At 39.3% G+C, this 17,718-nt stretch overlaps 1 protein-coding gene across 32 annotated transcripts in view; it reads right to left on the bottom strand.

Moving 5' to 3' along the window:
• Window positions 1-17,718, bottom strand: part of nectin1b (nectin cell adhesion molecule 1b) — a 527,810-nt gene that overhangs the window by 292,248 nt on the left and 217,844 nt on the right.

Genomic DNA, 17,718 nt, shown 5'->3' with positions numbered 1-17,718 from the left:
TTGTTGTAATTAATAGTATTATGTTTTCATTTTTAGTTATTCAAATGGCCAAATTCTGCTGAAGGAAATCGCATTTGCTCCTTAGTGTTTGGACTCTAAGTTAGGATTAATAAACCACACTGAACTGAGCTAAACTAAACTTAAACTCTGAAAACTGGACTGAATTGGTTTCAATTTACTATAATATGTGAAGCTGCTTTTACTATGTAGATTGTGTCAAAGCGCTATCGAAATAAAGGTGAATTGAATTGAAACCCATGCCAACATGGGGGAGAACATGCAAACTCCCCACAGAAATGCCAACTGACCCAGCTGGGACTCAAACCAGCGACCTCCTTGTTGTGAGGTGACAGTGCTAACCACTGAGCCACCATGTCACCCAGTGACAGCTCTTGCACTTTTATTCCCAAGAGTGTACTCAAAAGGTACTCAATAATATATTGTGAAAACTGACAACCCTTGCTGAAGTTGCAACGACTCGTTACATCATCCCTGACTTTTACGCTAAAACCGGGCGCATCAAAACAGCAAGTGCGCCAACTCAACAAGAGCACTTCAAACGCTGCCTTCTTTGACAAACAGAACTAATTATAAGTGCAGCCGCCGTGTTTACAGGCAGCATTAGGTCTTCAAGAGCTCCGGATGTAGACTTTCCCTGCATGTGTAATGACGGTAGATCCCCCCTGACTCTGATCCTGGCTGCCAACCCTCCCACACCACTCCATCCTAATTATTTCTCATTGGTAAACATCTCGGTGACAGCCTCAAGCACCTATTAATGGAAACAATGTGGGATCCAGTCTGAGTGTGCCCACAATGATGCCACTTGAATTAAGCTACAATAAACCAGGCAGGCAATTAGTAGTAAACGAATGGCTTTTCTATTTTTTCCCCCGCGATGGCTTTCAGGAGTTTGAAGGTATCTGTCATGTAAGGGATGCTTCCATTGCCCTCAGTTAAAACAATAGAGGGTTTATCTATGTAGATAACCCTGAACATGGTATGCCCCGCAGTCAAATGCGTCTGCTTTAAGCAGGCCCCGGTCTTTTGTCTCCACGCTGACCTTCTTTTACCCCCGCCAGCTGAGAATGATGTGTCAACACCCGAACCCCCCTCCTTCATGCCCTTCCTTTTCTTCAAGTCTCGCTTTCTTGCACATGCTATTACTCATACTTTTGTTTAACTACCCCCCCTTTACTTCAACCCCTGGTTTTCATTCATATTTTCTTTGTCTTCACTTCCTCAACACCTGACAAGACAACCGGCTCTTCTTACGTTTCAACCATGTTATGCTTCCTGAGGAATAGTACTGCATCCACGAACACTTTAACTCTACAGAGGCCATTCATAACAGAAGATTTCCTGACCCGTGACTAACTCTGAGGCAAATGCGTCCCTGGAGGGTTCCTGACTTCTGTTGTCTTTAACAAACCTGTCGTAAGAGACCCTGAGTAGATGTATATCTCCTCGCCGTCAGGTGCTGTCCTGTTGGCCTTGCTGCCTGCACAAACATACACAGTACTAAACCACATACCTTCACCACCCCCTCTCCCTCTCTCTTATATTTATGACTGGCAAAAGAGGTAATTACCTCCTACGGAGAGACCTTAGCTAAGAGGAAGTAACTCTGAACTACTGCGCTTAATCACGCCACTCATAAAAGTTGGAAGTACTGCAGGGGAAAAGTAAAACAGAGGCAAACTGGAAAATCTGCGTCTTTAGTCCAAATGGGTGCCATTTGCGTCCTTCTTAAAAGTATACATACTTGCTAAATATATTACCTCATCTCTTCAGTAAGTGGTAAAGTCCTATCTTTTAATGGCTTGTCTAACTTTTGTCAACCTGTCAACCCTGTGACAATGAATTTGTATAGTAAACAATGGGATGTTTGTTGAAATATCAGTATTAAAGAGCCCATATTATACATGAAATAGGGTCATATCTTGGTTGTAAGGGTCTCCAACAACAGTCTAATATGCATGCAAGGTCAAAAAACACTTTCATGGTCTTATAATCTGCATTTATTTTTACCTAATTATCCCAGCGACTCCTGTATGAATCGTCCAGTGATTCATTTGTTCCCAAACCCCTCCTTAGCGCGGAGCTAATCTGCGCTGATTGGACCGATGACAGTCTATCGCGATTGGTCGACTGCCTTCAGTCAGAGAGGGAAATGGCCAATAGCTAATCAGCAATTTAAAAAGTAATCACAGTTCATACACGCTCGATAGTGTAGGCGTGAATTTTAGCTGCCACACTATGGCGAGTGGATAGTGCCACGGATAACCGAACGAAGGAGACAGTCGTGTACTCGCCATACCACACACACACAAAAACACACACACACCTCCGGATGACAACGCTCCCACTTCCGCCCGCACCCGCCAGGTTTTAGCCTGAGAACCCGCTCCGTTTTCTGCCCGCCGCGCCCGGTCCCGCTAGAGCGGAGAACACAACCAAAAATCACCCAGTATACAGTCCAGACAGCCAAGCTGTCTGTATAGACACATACACACAGCACAAAGCACACAGAGCTCGTTCGTTCGTTCGTTCGCTCTCTCTCGCTCTCTCTCATACGCTCTCTCATACCAAGCAGACTCTCTCTTTCTAATTCGCATAGCAATATCCGTGATATTGCTAGACAGCCCGCTCCCGTCCCAAATTTAACCCGTTACCGACCGCTCCCGCGATTTATTCGGAAATTTATTCCCGCGGCTGTCCCCGCGCCAGATTTCTGCGGCGCGGGAATAAATTTCCGAATAAATCGCGGGAGCAGAACTCTAGCACGGAGCTCCAATAACAAAGCAGCACGCGTCGCGTTTTTAACGTGACTTTGCACGCGATAAGATAATATATCCAGTTAACCTGATACAGTACACGCGGTTACAAGTAACAAATCACAACTAAATACATTTGCAAGCTAGAGTAAACGAGGCAACAACTTTAACCGCACGTACTTACACTTGAGAAATGGAAGAAACCCATCCTGACGTCCATCAGTTACTCTTTACTGATCCTTCCTTTAACAAACTCAGATGAAGTATTCTTTGTAGCATGTAGCTTCCAGAAGTTTCCAACTGCTTGGTTATAATGCTGAGGTTTCATCTTTGGCTAGAGACTCAATATATCCATCTGCAGTGTGACTTCAATCAACCGGCATGTTTGTGTGTGTGTGTGTGTTTGTGGGTGTGTGTATGTGTCTGGGTTTCTGCGTCAGAGGGCGGGGCCTCAGGTTTGAAATCTCCCGGGTTTGCGCGTGCACGTGAATAACTTGGTTTCGTTCGTACGTCATGGCGAAACACCTAATGAGTCGGTATCAAGGCGACTCGTTCGAAGCACTATGAGTCGACTCTTTTATAGATGAATCAACAGTTTTAAACACTGTATTCTTACAGATTTAAGCCTTAGCTGGATACTTCACTTCACTTAGAGCTGTGTTACACACTACATGGAGGGGAATTTTCAAAAACCCATAATATGGGCTCTTTAAATTCTCCTTCTACGATCTACAGGGTTTCGTGACCTTGAGCAAAAAAAGGCACAATTACATTGCTACTTTACAATATATATATATTTAGATTAGTTATTCATTTATTGTTAGATTGACTAAAAAAAAATTATATTAAAAGTCATATTTTTTTTACCTCTTTTCTTATATTTCCTCATATGCATTTGGATGTAGATATACATCAAAGATTTAAATGGTACATGCAGAAAATGACACCATAGCAGGCAGTTTTGACAAGTTCAAGGTAAGTTGCTGATCAGGGATCAGTTTCGTACTGACGGGCTATTTTACGGAAAGTTGAAAAACTGGTTTGAGTGCAGGACTGTGTGTGTAACATCAGTCACGGTTTTTCAACAAGTATGGGCAAGTGTTCAAACGCTAAGATCAACACTTAGAAGCTAAACTTCTGATAGTCTAAAACTAAAATGGATCTCATGGGATTGAAACTAGCCAAATATTTAAAGATAGAACAGGAGAAGCAGGTACAATGTGCTCATATTATGAACAAAAAATATAGGCAAGGTTAGGTTGGGAGGCGTATTTGTAGGACATAAAAAAAAGACAAGTCAAGGTCGCTAGTGCACAAATCTCTAATCAAAACACTCATGATTTCTGAGAACACATAGCACTGACCTTGAATAGAAACTTTTTTTTTTTAAGTTTCATCCTTCTCATATTGATTTTGAAGGGTAGAATTTCTTGCCTGTGTTTTGCAAGACCAAAGTTAAAATTACAATGACTTCAGCTTTTTACCTTGCTAGCTTTTCAAACTTTTCAAACACATAAAAAGGTATCAAAATACTAGAATTCTGTAGGTGGTTACTTTCTAGTCCAAGTCACAAAAGACCCTCTAACCCTACAGTATATACGATCATCAAATGTGATGTTAGCCTTAGCAATCACCACTCATAAAAGAAGGAACCAGCTGGTGATGTGTCAGTTTTTTTAACAGATGCACAGCAAACCTTTCATTTCTCATTTATCCAGGCCTGCACGGATGAGATATTTTTGACCACAGTGTATAGACCCATCAGCAGGCACTCTGAAACGACAGATTGATTGACTAATCGAGTTTGACAGAAAGACGGCTGGCAACCTCTCCAAAGCCACCTTGGGGAACACCTGTGTCCTTGTACCCCTCGGTTTGACCCTGTTTCCACCTGCACTTGCTACTGTGACAGGGTTGAAACAGAGGAAATGCTTAGTGAAGCACCAATAGAACTTACAGCTTGCCAACATCAGTTAGAAAAAAAAAATAGGGAGGGGAAAGGGTCTGAAATAGAGGCCTAGTTCACTTTAACTGCATAGAGAGATTGCTTATAGAGGAATAGTAGAAGCAGATGGAAGACTATGGCCTGCTAACTCCCTCCTCTGAGTCATCCACTTAGACCACCACAAATAAAGATCAGCCTTTGCTTTTAGGGGAGCTGTGTGAGAGGGGTAATTATACGGCTCCAGAACCCAAATCCTCACACAGAGAAACCAAAAGCCTCTGGGCGCCCCCTGACCCCTTTTCCACCTCCTCTTCTTCCACCTCAGGGTTGAAGGGTCTTCCAAAGAAAGTAGGAGATAGAGAGTAATTATAGCCTGCACAAACAAAATCGAACAATGCACGGCAATCAGAAAGACAATTTGAGAATTTAAACACTTTGGCTGCACAATGGAACAAGTTAAGTTGCTATGGAACAGAAGCAAGGACAAACAGACTATGAGATAAAGTTATTGCTTGCACAATGTGGCCTCAAAAGCACAAACACACACAAAAAGCTGAGTAAGATGATCGCTTACAGATATCTGAGTAACGATGAAAGTGAAGTAACACACCGCAGAACAAATCCCAAGGTCTTAAAGTATCATCCAGTGGATCTGACACAGACACCCAAGAGTATGGTTTCAGACAACTTGCGTTCTACCTCCTTTCCCAGGCCTCTTAACTGGACTACATGCAGAAACTCAAAATGCGGACAAGCAAATAACTTTTAAGCACATATGAACAAGTCAGAAGAGGTTAAAGCCTTGCGAAGTTCCATTGTTTATGGTGATCTCAGTTAATCATATTGCTGCAATACATGTTTAATCCACCCATCGGGTGCTTTCACATCTGTAATTCGCTTAATTTAATCCGGACCAAGGATAATAAATGATACATTGCTTTGGTCCGTACCAGTTGAAACGAACTAAAATGCAGTCATCTGACAAAATCCACATCTTTCATTGGCCAGATGTTGTTGAACATATTTCCTAAACTGCTTATTGATTGGTCAGAATCCACGTGCGGGTAAATGCCAGTGAACTCCCGCAGGTAAACAAAACCTTTTACTCTGGAGGGACGACTGCGCTGACTGATTGTATCCCTGCTTTAGACAAACTATACATTACGAAAATATAGCGCGGCCGCGGCTGAAAAACAGTGTTCAATGCATCGCTCGTCACTTCAGGAGGAGACGTGCATTAATTTCGCTAAACTGCGACATGGTCATCTTGCGGAAATATTACCAACGATCCATTAGGTAATGTTTTCCCCTCTCTCTCTCTCTGTTGGTAAAGCGCTGTCAACAAATATTTTTCCTCCATATCCCATAATCCACAGCGCATCGGCCTACGGCAGCTGAATTAGTCCAAAACGCGCAGTACTTTTTGCGGTTGGACCTGTTTTAGTACGGATCATATTCTCACCACAAACGAACCGCTCCAGGGTTCGTTTGAAAGCGTACCGAGATCACCTCTTCAAGCAGGTCTCGGTACGCTTATTTGGTCCACTTTTGGTGTGCACTAGAGTGCGATTGCTGCATTCTCACCTGCCCAAACAAACAGTACCAAAAGGGGAAACGAACTCTAGTGCGATTCAATCGAACTAAATAAGGCAGGTGTGAAAGCACCCTATGAGAAAGACCATTAAGTAAGTCCAACATAATGTAAAGTCCCTCAACTTTCAGCACAGAAGCAAGGCTCCAAGCATGTTGGTGGAGGTCAAGGATATATGTGGTTTTCCAACCGGAGGGTCCGCTGTAGGGCTGACTTTGTTTTGGTTGCCTAACCACTGACCAGGGACCTCCAAAAAAGAACAAAAGAAGGAAAAAACAAGCAAAAAAGAAAGAAATTAATAAAGTACATATAGTGCACTAAAGCCTAAAATACCCTGAGCAAGTCTATAAGACGTTGTTAGAGAATAAGCTCATGCAAACCACCATAGATGATATACACACCTCAGAGGCAATATTCTCCGAACCCTTCAGGTGCCAATGATGATCAAATATCAACTCAGCGCTAAGAAGCAGATTGCTGAACTTTGCAAAATTTACCTTACGTTTTTAATTATGTTATCAAGTTTCAATCCGATTCATCTTTTGCAGGCGGTTAAACAACATTCCAGGGGGTTGAAGGTTAACTTATAAGCAATTCATTCATTCATTCATTCATTCATTCATTTTCTTTGGCATAGTAACTTATTTATCAAGGGTTATCACAGTGGAATGAACCACCAACTATTCCGGCATATGTTTTACGCAGCGGATTCCATTCCAGCCGCAACCCAGTACTGGGAACTTGTAAGTAATCAAATTAGCAGGTAACTACTGCAGCTTTCTGCTATTCTCACTGCAGAAACACAATCTGATGTAGGTGGTGTTCAAATAATTGCAGTTTTGTTTTAGAATGGTTTAATGCTTTTTTCAAGCTGATCTTTATACCAACATCCGACAACATCTCTGATTCGCACAAACTGAGCATTTTGAAAATGCTAAAGACCCCAAAGTAGTTTAGAAATTCTGATGTTGTGCTTCAGTTTGGATGGACTAATTATTTTTTATTTTATTATTTATTTTTTTAAAGGTATAGGTATCAACAATCACTGACTGATGTTTTGGACTACTGAGCATTGTTTCCAGATTCATCAAGCCCTTATCATGGGACTAGTGCACAAGTGGAAGACTGCAAAGTACAGATGTCTACAAAATATGGGCATGTCCAAATCGTGTTCATTTATTCATTCGTTCATTTTCATCTGCTTTTCCAGGGCCAGGCCGCAGGGGCAGCAGTCTCAGGAGAGAACCCCAAACACTTCCTCCAGCTCTTCCCTTGGGATCCCAAGGCGTTCCCAGGTCAGCCAAGATACATAGTCCCCCTCCAGCATGTCCTGGGTCTTCCAAGAGACCGTCTCCCTGTGGGACATGCCTGGAACACCTCTGTAGGTAAGCATCCGAAACAGATGCCCGAGCCACCTCAGCTGACTTTTCTCGATGTGGAGTGCTTGTATCGGAGATCTTGTCCTTTCAGTCATGACCCAAAGCTCATGACTATAGGTAAGAGTAGGAACGTAGATTGACCAGTAAATTGAATGCTTTGCCTTTCAGCTCAACTCTTCCTTTACCACAACGGACTGGTACATCGACCGCATTACTGCGACCACTGCACCGATCCGCCTGTCAATATCATGTTGCATCCAAATCGTGTGAATGGTCACATATCATGCGTTACAGCATGTGCAGTTTTGACATAATTTGTTTTGCTAGAACCTTATAACCAATTCTGCATGAGAATGTTAAAATGAAAACACACGTGTGTAAATGGCATCTTATTCAATCACACACAGATCATGCGACTGGGGTGGGGGTGCAACTAAGATGCCTCCCGTAAGACGCAGCATCAGGCACGCTCCAAACAGAGCCACCATTCTCTGGGACGGCAGCCTGACCGGATCTGCATCTCTCCCCAGGCACAAGGCACAACACTGGACCTGCTTCAGGCCTCCGAAAAAAAAAAAAAAAAAAAACGATGGCATTCGGCCCATCTCATTAAGAAAACCGCAGAAAGGCTTGTTTAGTGAGTCTACAAAATACGCCCCATTGTGTATGGGTAATCTAATAGCAATCCAGGTCCTTCAGTGGGGGAAAAAAAAAAGAAGAGCTCAACTTCGGTGAGGAGACTAATATGCTTATGTGCTAGAGAGTGATGATACGGTGCCTGCCAGCACACCCCGCTCATGCTGAGGGTACATTACAACGCTGTATCAAGTTAGAATCTAAAAATGGAGAAGACACTGCTATGGTGGATTTCAAGACTCTAAAATCAATGAGGAGAATGTAATGAATCCTACAGCCAGCCATGCACGTACAACTCATCCTAGAGTGTTTGTTTTCGAGCGTGTCCGCAATATTCTGCAGACATGCTAGGGGTGTTTAGCACTGTCTATATACATGGCTTCTTGATTCCTGTTTTACCAGCTTCCTTCATCTACTGTGTCAGCCTGAGCTAATATTTACCTTCAGCCGAAACCTGCTGCAACAGATGGTCAGCACTTCAGCTTTCACTCATGCTCTGCTCTACGCCCTTTATCCATTATCGCTCAAACTTTGCACACATTTCCCCAGAATATGCCTTTTCCTGATAGACCATCTACCATCTGTTTGATGGAGGGTGTGTATTTACCTGAGCGCCCTACATAGGAATGATTCTGCTTATTATGTTTGTCAAACAGTTTGGTACACATCATAAATGCACCCTAACTGCACCAATCCCAACTCTACCAGCTCTGGGAGAATAAACGGAGATGAAAATGATTAACATATATGAAATATGGTTTCCAATTCAAAATATATTAGCAGGTTTTGTGGCTTAAAGTAAAAGATTACACAACATTTTGGTCAAACTTAAGTGGTGATATGCTACATGTTTCTCTTTTTTATAGCAGAGGCTAAGCAAACAGTTCATCTCCATTAAGCAGGAAGGAGCTACACTTGCATAACTTCAAAATATCTGGCCGAGGGCATTATCAAAACGGGCGCCAAGTCGAATGACACTGCCCTCATCTAAAGAAGGCATTGATTACACAACCATATGTTGCTTTCATCCATATCTGACAATGGCTCCAACCCCACATGGCACAAGTCCAGTGCGGTGTAGGAAGAAGTGCGAGGGCCCACGCGGCTTCCCCCTGAGAGTGGTTTGAAGGCGTTGTGAAAATGTCAAGGGGATGCATCAGCGTACCTGTGTTCTGCGCGCTGTCTTCTCCATCACTCTTTTTTTACACACAGATTCGTCTTTCGCAGCTTGGCCTGCCAGCTCTTCCAATACATTTTTATATCCACGATCCAGGAGCAAGATAGATGATGTAATACACACATTCATGCTTTGAATCTGCTCTTTGGCAAGCAATATTGCACTCTTTAAAAAAGGTCAATGGATGCAGCACAAACTTTAAATGGTTGTTGCATCAAGCAAAACAACCAAATCGATGGAATTTATTTTTAGACTAAGATATTGACTAGAATGGTGTATTTTTCACAATACACACACACCGGCCACTTTATTAAACTGTCCTGTCCAACTGCTCGGTATTGCAAATTTCTGATCAGTCAATCACAAGGAAACAACTGAATGCATTTAGGCATGTAGACATGGTCAAGATGATCTGCTGCTGTTCAAACTAAGCATCAGAACGGGGAAGAAAGGTGATTCAAGTGACTTGAAACATGGCATGGTTGTTGGTGCCAGATTGGGCTGGTCAGAGTATTTCAGAAATTGCTAATCTACTGGGATTTTCATGCACAACCATCTCTAGGGTTTACAGAGAATGGTCCAAAAAACAGAAAATATACAGTGGGTGGCAGTTCTGTGGGCGCAAATGCCTTGTTGATGCCAGATATCAAAGGAAAACTGCTCTTTGTATATGGTGGAACAGGAGATTCACCTCAATGCAATTATGTCAATATGGACTAAAATCTCTGAGGAATATGTCCAGTACCTTGTTGAATCTGTGCCACGAAGGAGTAAGGCAGTTCTGAAGGCAAAAGGGGGTCCAACCTGGTACTAGTATGGTGTACCTTATAAAGTGGCCATTGAGTGGACATATTAATTTATTCTTAAAATGTATTTATACATTTATTTTTTCATTTAGGAGATGACGGTAATACTTTCATTGAAATAGGTAATAAGCCACTAGCTAATAGTAAGAATTGCTAAGTATTATTAAGATATACATTAGTACATGAGACCAGCAGGGGGCAGTCAACCTGAGGTCTGTATGGGTCCTAACACCCCAGTATAGTCATGGGGACACTATACTGCTCAGTGAGCACCGTTTTCGTATTAGACGTTAAACCTTAGTCCTGACTCTCTGTGGTCGTTAAAAATCCCGGGATGTCCTTTGAAAAAGAGTAGGGGTTTAACCCTGGCATCCTGGCCAAATTTGTCCACCGGCCTCAGTCCATCATGACCTTCTAACCAACCCGATATCATAATTAGCTACATTACTCTGTCTCCTCTCCACCAATCAGCCAGTGTCAAAATGTGGCTGCCATCGTGTCACCCCCCCCCCCCCCCCTCTTCTACTACTACTATTACTACTACATGTTCAGCATGATTCTATTCTACATCATTAATCCTACCAAATCCCAACTATGTCATTCATACCTGATAAATTCAGCTAATTACTAATTTATTAGGTAAAAATTCATAATCAATGGTTCACAACAGTTTTTAACGTTGTATTAACAATAGTTTATCACGTTTGACCAAAATCTTTTATTTAGATACATTTTTGAATATAATTTAGCCTTTTGTAACATTATAAATGTTTCCAAGGGTTGCAGCTGGAAGGGCATCCACTGCATAAAACATAGTTGGTGGTTCATTCCACTGTGGCGGCCTCTGATAAATAAGTAAGTCAATAAGTCAAATAAATAAGGAACTTAAAGAAAATGAATGAATAAATGAACATTAAAAACTTACCATCCTATAATATAATACATTAAAATAGTAATAAAATAATGCCACAGTTGGATTATTATTATTATTATTAATATTATTATTATTATTATTATTATTAAAATTATTATTATTATTATTAAAGCCATATTTAGCAGAAATTTTGGTTTATGATAGTTATGGTTCTCACTAGAAACTCAAAAGATGTCAATGGCAACAACACAGTATAAACAGACTGATTCAAGTCTAGAAGGCAAGGTCGTCGCTCACTAACGCTCTCTCTGTCCCTCTTGCAACACCAACAAGGACACTGTCATGGTTTCGGTTAGGCTGAGGAAAAACAGAACAAACACATTATTTGTCTAAACTTGCCCTAACAGTCAATGAAATCATCCTGATACGAGATACCAGGCCACCTGTCAGCGTCAGAGGAAACATGCGGCTGTTAGGCTCGACGGAACTTACGCTGTAAATGATTAGTGAAACGATAACACAGAAACTGTCCTGTTTATTTGCAAAAGAGAGACAGATACTAGACACAAAGACAAATAGTTAAAAAAAAAAGCCTCAGCTGGCATCATTACATTAATGCATGCATAAATGCATAAGGGAGTTTTACACAGAATGGTATTAAGCTAAATTATTGATATCCCCTATTCAGTTAAAAGCTTTTTATGCGGTACAGAGGAAAGAGTGACAGCTTGCTTTACTATGTGTATTCATGCTGTGTCTGGAGTGTGTACAGTTGAAGTCACAATTATTAGCCTCCCCATATATCCCCAATTTCTGTTTTTAACACATTTCTAAACATAATAGTTTTAATAACCCATTTCTAATACATTTGCCATGATGACAGCACAACATATTTTACTAGATATTTTTCAAGATACTTTCAAGATACTAGTAAATGACATTTAAGGGCTTAACTAGGTTAATTAGGCAAATTTGGGTAATTAGGCAAGTCATTGTACAACGATAATTTGCTCTGTAGGTGCAGAATGTAAGTTTGACACCCAGTGGTTGAACTAGGTATTGCACACCTGGTTCAAAACACACGCAAGGACAGGTTGCCAGATTGATGACACCAACAGGAGCTTGCCTGACTATACAGCCTAAGTGACAGAAGGAATATTTGCCATATTAAAAATAAGTTTTTGTCCCACCAACACCTGAAATTTATATTTTAAAAACAGCTTCTATTTCTTGCAGCTGAACAACAGGATAAAAAAGGCTAATAATGTGAGTTTGAATGCCATTTTACATGACATTTATTGCCATACTACTGAAAGCAGCAGCAGATAGTTTACCTCAGATCTTAAAAAAAAATTGACCTGTGACTCAGCTTGTACATTTGAAAAAATGTTGAAGAGGTTTAATATGTATTAACCATGTGCACTGTTCTGTGCTTCTGAGTAGATGTATTTACATTTCTATCGTGTTTCGTTTGGTGTAAACTACCAAGTTGCTTATCACTGCGTATCTTGTCACGTAGAGTGATGTTAGGACACGAGGTTACAATCAAACCTGCTCACCTAATGTTTACATTCTTAATATTTAGATTTTTTGCCAATAACCAACTAATGTGGAACTCTGAATCTGTGTCTCATTTCAGAGTCGGCTACTGTTCATCGGAGGTCACATTTTGAGAAACTTCCTGACTGAATGAATGAAATATGCTGTTTTCCACCAAGGTAACCCGGGCACCGAAATATAATTGGCTAAAGTGGCATAGGGCGGGACCGACATTCCGGCACGTAACGGCCATTTTCAAAAGCAGAATATCTGATAAACAAGAAAGTTTACTAGGCATGTTTCTGCAAACATATTATAGTATTTTTTATGCTTTAGAAGAGTCAAAAACTTACATGCAGCACCTTAAAGGGGGCTAATAATTTTGATCTTAAAATGCATTTAAAAAAAAAATTAAAAACTGATTTTATTCTAGCTGAAATAAAACAAATAAGACTTTCTCACTGTAAACACTGTAAAAATATCCTTGCCCTGTTAAACATCATTTGGAAAATATTTGAAAACAAGGGCTAATGAATTTGCATTTAGCTGTATATATTTGCGAGTGGATCTGTATGTATGTGTGCACATACACAGGTTTGTGGACTTAAGCGCAATAGGGGGACTCTATAACACTAGTTTAACAAACTGAGATGTTTTACCGAAGCACGGTCTCCTGCGGATATCAGCACAAAAGTGACCAGCGTTCCCCAGCATGCGATATATACAACCAAAGTAACCAAACCACATGACCACAGCACGCACAAGCCTGCGAGTCCCACAGCAAATGCGATGCAGTTCAAAAGTAATGAACAAAACATAATTAATCTTTCATCGCTCAGATTGCCTGATAAATACACCCACAAGCGTTGAATGATCAGACTTGGCAATTTTTCAATAATGCAGCGATATCCTGCGGCATAAAATCGATAACAGCTGTTAGATGTCTTCATGTGAAAAATATCTGATCAATAAATAATGTGGCCATGGCCATTACTGGTGGGCCATAAGTAATGGATTACACCTGAGATGGCCTTTGTCTGGGGGTTGCTGTTGGTGGGAGGGGAAAAAAATGAGATTGGAGTTAAATTAGTGAATCTGGGGATAGACGGAGAGTAAGACAAAGGGGAAATGAGCATTGTAAACAGTTTTGCTAAATCAATAGCAAACACACTGAGTAGGTTGTTACATGATCAATCTGAAAAGGTTAGTTTGATATTGAAAACCCTGACATCGTTTGAACAGCCTCAAGTGATTGAAAATACAAATTAAAGCATTTGTAATGCCTTAAGAGAGTCTGCACAAGCAATGTTAGGAAGATCATACAAATCTCCATTGAAAGTTCAGGTAAGACGAACTTCACTGTAACAAATGCTGGGTGTCACACAATTGATTTATGTTAGGACAACATGAAGAAATCAAGGACATTTTTTTTTGTTTTTTTACAAATTTAAATGCATTGAACATAAAACAATTAAAATCTAAGCTCATTCTGAAAACGTACTGCTATATACATTTCTGGAGAGCGGTATTTACATCCCAGGAGCTACAATTTTTTCAGTTTTTGCAAATCCACCAGAGGCCACAGTGTTTTTTCAGATCTCAAATTTATCTATCTTTATCTTTATATATCAAATTAATCCGCTTTCCCTACCCCCAACTAATAGTGTTTTCAAAAGCACATATTGACCTGTTCACCCACTGCCCTAAACCCAACTGACAGTTTTCAAAGGCAATCCAAAAAAAAAAAAGAAAAGCCCTCGCCTGATTTTTACCATGTTTTCAGATTTTACCACATTCTTACCATTATTTACTTGTTTATTTTATTCGTTGGCTTCTGTTTAAGTCTTATCTCTGGACCCCTTTCTTTAAGAGACTCGAACTGTCGTGGATAACTCCTCTCCGCATCTCAAGTCCACCGAGGTACACTGTGACCCACTGGACAAACTGATAACAGCGGGAAAGCCGTCCATATGGAAGAATGCAGTCAGCTTGTAAGCGCGAAAAAGGAACGGCATCAAACCGCCCCGTAGCATTCACTTTAAAGACAAAATGCAGCCATACGCACGTCTAGCTACATAATTCTCGATCTCCAGAAATGTATATAGGGCTACATTTTCAGCATGAGCCTTTGTTGAACAGTTAAGTTGTCCAAACCAAATTTCAAAAATTGTGTTGCTTCAGCTCATTTTGAATAAGTAGTTTGAACAAGTAGTTTGAGTGTTCAAGGTCATGAAGATGTCATAAATTTATACGAATGCAGAGGTTTAAGTTTTCAAAATGTAAGATTTTAAAACCTGAGAGTTAAAATAGCTAAAAACATTGAAGATCTATAAAGCTTATAAATGTTATAAAACAAATTCAAATAAAAGTCTAAGATGAGATGAATTGATATGATTGCTTTATATGATGAACAGATTTAAAAGGGAAAATAATCATAATAAATAATAATAATAATAATAATAATAATAATAATAATAATAATAATAACAACAACAACAACAACAACAACAACAACAACAACAACAACAACAATAATAATAATAATATTAATAATAATCATAATCATAATAATAATAATAATAATAATAATAATAATAATAATAATAATAATAATAATAATAATAATAATAAACATAATAATAATAACAATAATAATAATAATAATAATAATAATAATAATAATAATAATAATAATAATAATAATAATAATAAAATAATACTACTACTACTACTACTACTAATAATAATAATAATAATAATAATAATAATAATAATAATTATTATTATTATTATTATTATTATTATTATAAAAACAAGAACAAAAAATAAATAAACAAATATATGTATTTACTCAGACTTAAGCCATCATCTAATATGCATCTGATGTATGTTTTATCAAGATTATTGTTTTGCCTCATAAAAGCCTTACAGACACCAACAGGAGTCATGGATAATAATTTTGTATTGACTGTTTTTTTTTGTTTTGTTTTTGGACTCTCAAAAGTTTTTTTTTTTTTCACAAATCATTGTGAGTACAGTTTCAGCTACAGTTTATCTTTAATTCTCTGTCAAGAAAATAAAAAGTCACTTACTTCTTGAAAGGCTACATGCTAAGCAAAGTAAAATGACATTTTGTGCGCCTTTTTAATTCTCTGTAATTTAAAATGGCCTTTTAATTTATATTTGTATATTAATAAGTGCTAATTTGAATCTGTTCATCATGTAAATCAACAAGATACGTACATGTATTTCACAACACATTCATGACCTTTTCATCATCGACGTTTTAGTTATAGTACATGGACTTTAAAATATAGACCTGCAACATTTCAGGCTTATTTACAAATGTATTAATTGATGTTCTGTACATTAACAACAAGCTCATGTGTTTAGAAGGACATGCCAGTGAGCACATAATGACAAAACAGTTTCTTTTTCCTTTTTTTTCAGCTGAACTAATGCTTTAACAGAAAAAACAGGAATATTTCACCCAAACTCACTCAACATGTCTAAAACCCCAAGTCGAAGCACATCACAGGTAAAGCCCCATGCAACAGCATGCAACCCAAATCCCGCAGCCTAAATAAAATGGTTGTCTGGTGCAACTTCATGTCTGCATCTGACATGAAGTGTATTTTGAGTAAGGGTTTGTGTCTGAGCCGATGGTCCCAGGCCACCATGGACTACACTGTCTACTCAGCACAACCAAAAGAGAGAGAGAGAGGGAAAGTAAAATACTATTTCAAGTTGGAGGTGTTGGAGGATATGCTAAGACGGCCATGCGTGACAAATCCTCTCCCTGTCCATCATCATCATCAATAGGCAAAATTTCAGCCTGGAAAAATTTAAATCCAAAGTGTTCACAAGGAAAAATCGGATTGGAGGTAAGTATAATGATTAAATGGATTACATGGATGAGCAATTTGAATGTTATGCATGACGGAACGTGACGCAAGAATAAAATAAATACAAATTAAATTAAATATATCACCTGAAAATTCTTTCTAAAAACTGTATGTTCTTTCTTGTCTGTGTGTCTGTCTGTTTGTCTGTCTGTCTGTCTGTCTTTCTTTCTTTCTTTCTTTCTAGAAATATCATTAAAGTGCTATGTCATTTTATACAACAGTTCTGTCTGGTTCTTGAATCTGATTGGCTGATAGCCATGATATATTTAGGTAATACCAGCACCCGTACAGCCTCTTTACCCTTTATGTATTACTCTGCCCACATACAGCCAGCAAAAAAGCAGATATTAAAGATCTAAAGTTTAAAAGATGCTTGCTCAGCTGTTTAACGGTCAGCTTATGATTTGAATTCAATGTGGAAGAAAGTAGTTCCTCATACAAAAGGGTTTTTGAGACTCTCCATGTTTGATCTTGTTTTTATATACACAATTATGCCGTCCAACTGTTGTATAAACGCAATATCACACTCGTAGCAGTGCGATATTGCTGTATATCTGCACTGGTGGGGGCACTAAGGCACTCGGCCTGCGCCTCTATAAAATACCAAATCATTTGGGTCAAAACAGTCACTAGGCCTATTAATACATATATGTGTAACAGGTTATATAAATGCTTTGCTCTTCTTTTATGTACATGTCCCTTTATTTCAAATCTTTGGTTGGTGGCATGTTAGAAACTAGTTCCGGATGGGTCATTATTATTCGTGCCAGCCAAGAGAGTAGTCGTGGTGAGTGAGTCCTCCTGTAAAGTGTACTTTCTTGGTTGATCTTTTTGTTTCTATTATCCACAATGTATCTTTTCTTTGCGACTACAACTTTCTAATTGCTACTATGCACCCATCATCGCAGGATGAAAAGTTAGACTGAAACCGATCACTGGGTTTTTACTCTGTCACCAGGTACATGATCGAATATTTACCACTGTTTCTGAATTCACATTGTATGTTTACTTGATTATTCGCACCAGCCAAAAGAGTGGTCGTGGATGAAATGTTAGACTGCTGGAAATGATCACTTTGTTTTTACACTG

The sequence above is a fragment of the Danio rerio genome, chromosome 18, assembly GCF_052040795.2.
Source record: "Danio rerio strain M-AB ecotype USA chromosome 18, GRCz13ab, whole genome shotgun sequence".
NCBI lineage: Eukaryota > Metazoa > Chordata > Actinopteri > Cypriniformes > Danionidae > Danio > Danio rerio.
The sequence above is the reverse complement of the archived record's forward strand: the minus strand, read 5'-3'. Positions and strand labels throughout refer to the sequence as shown.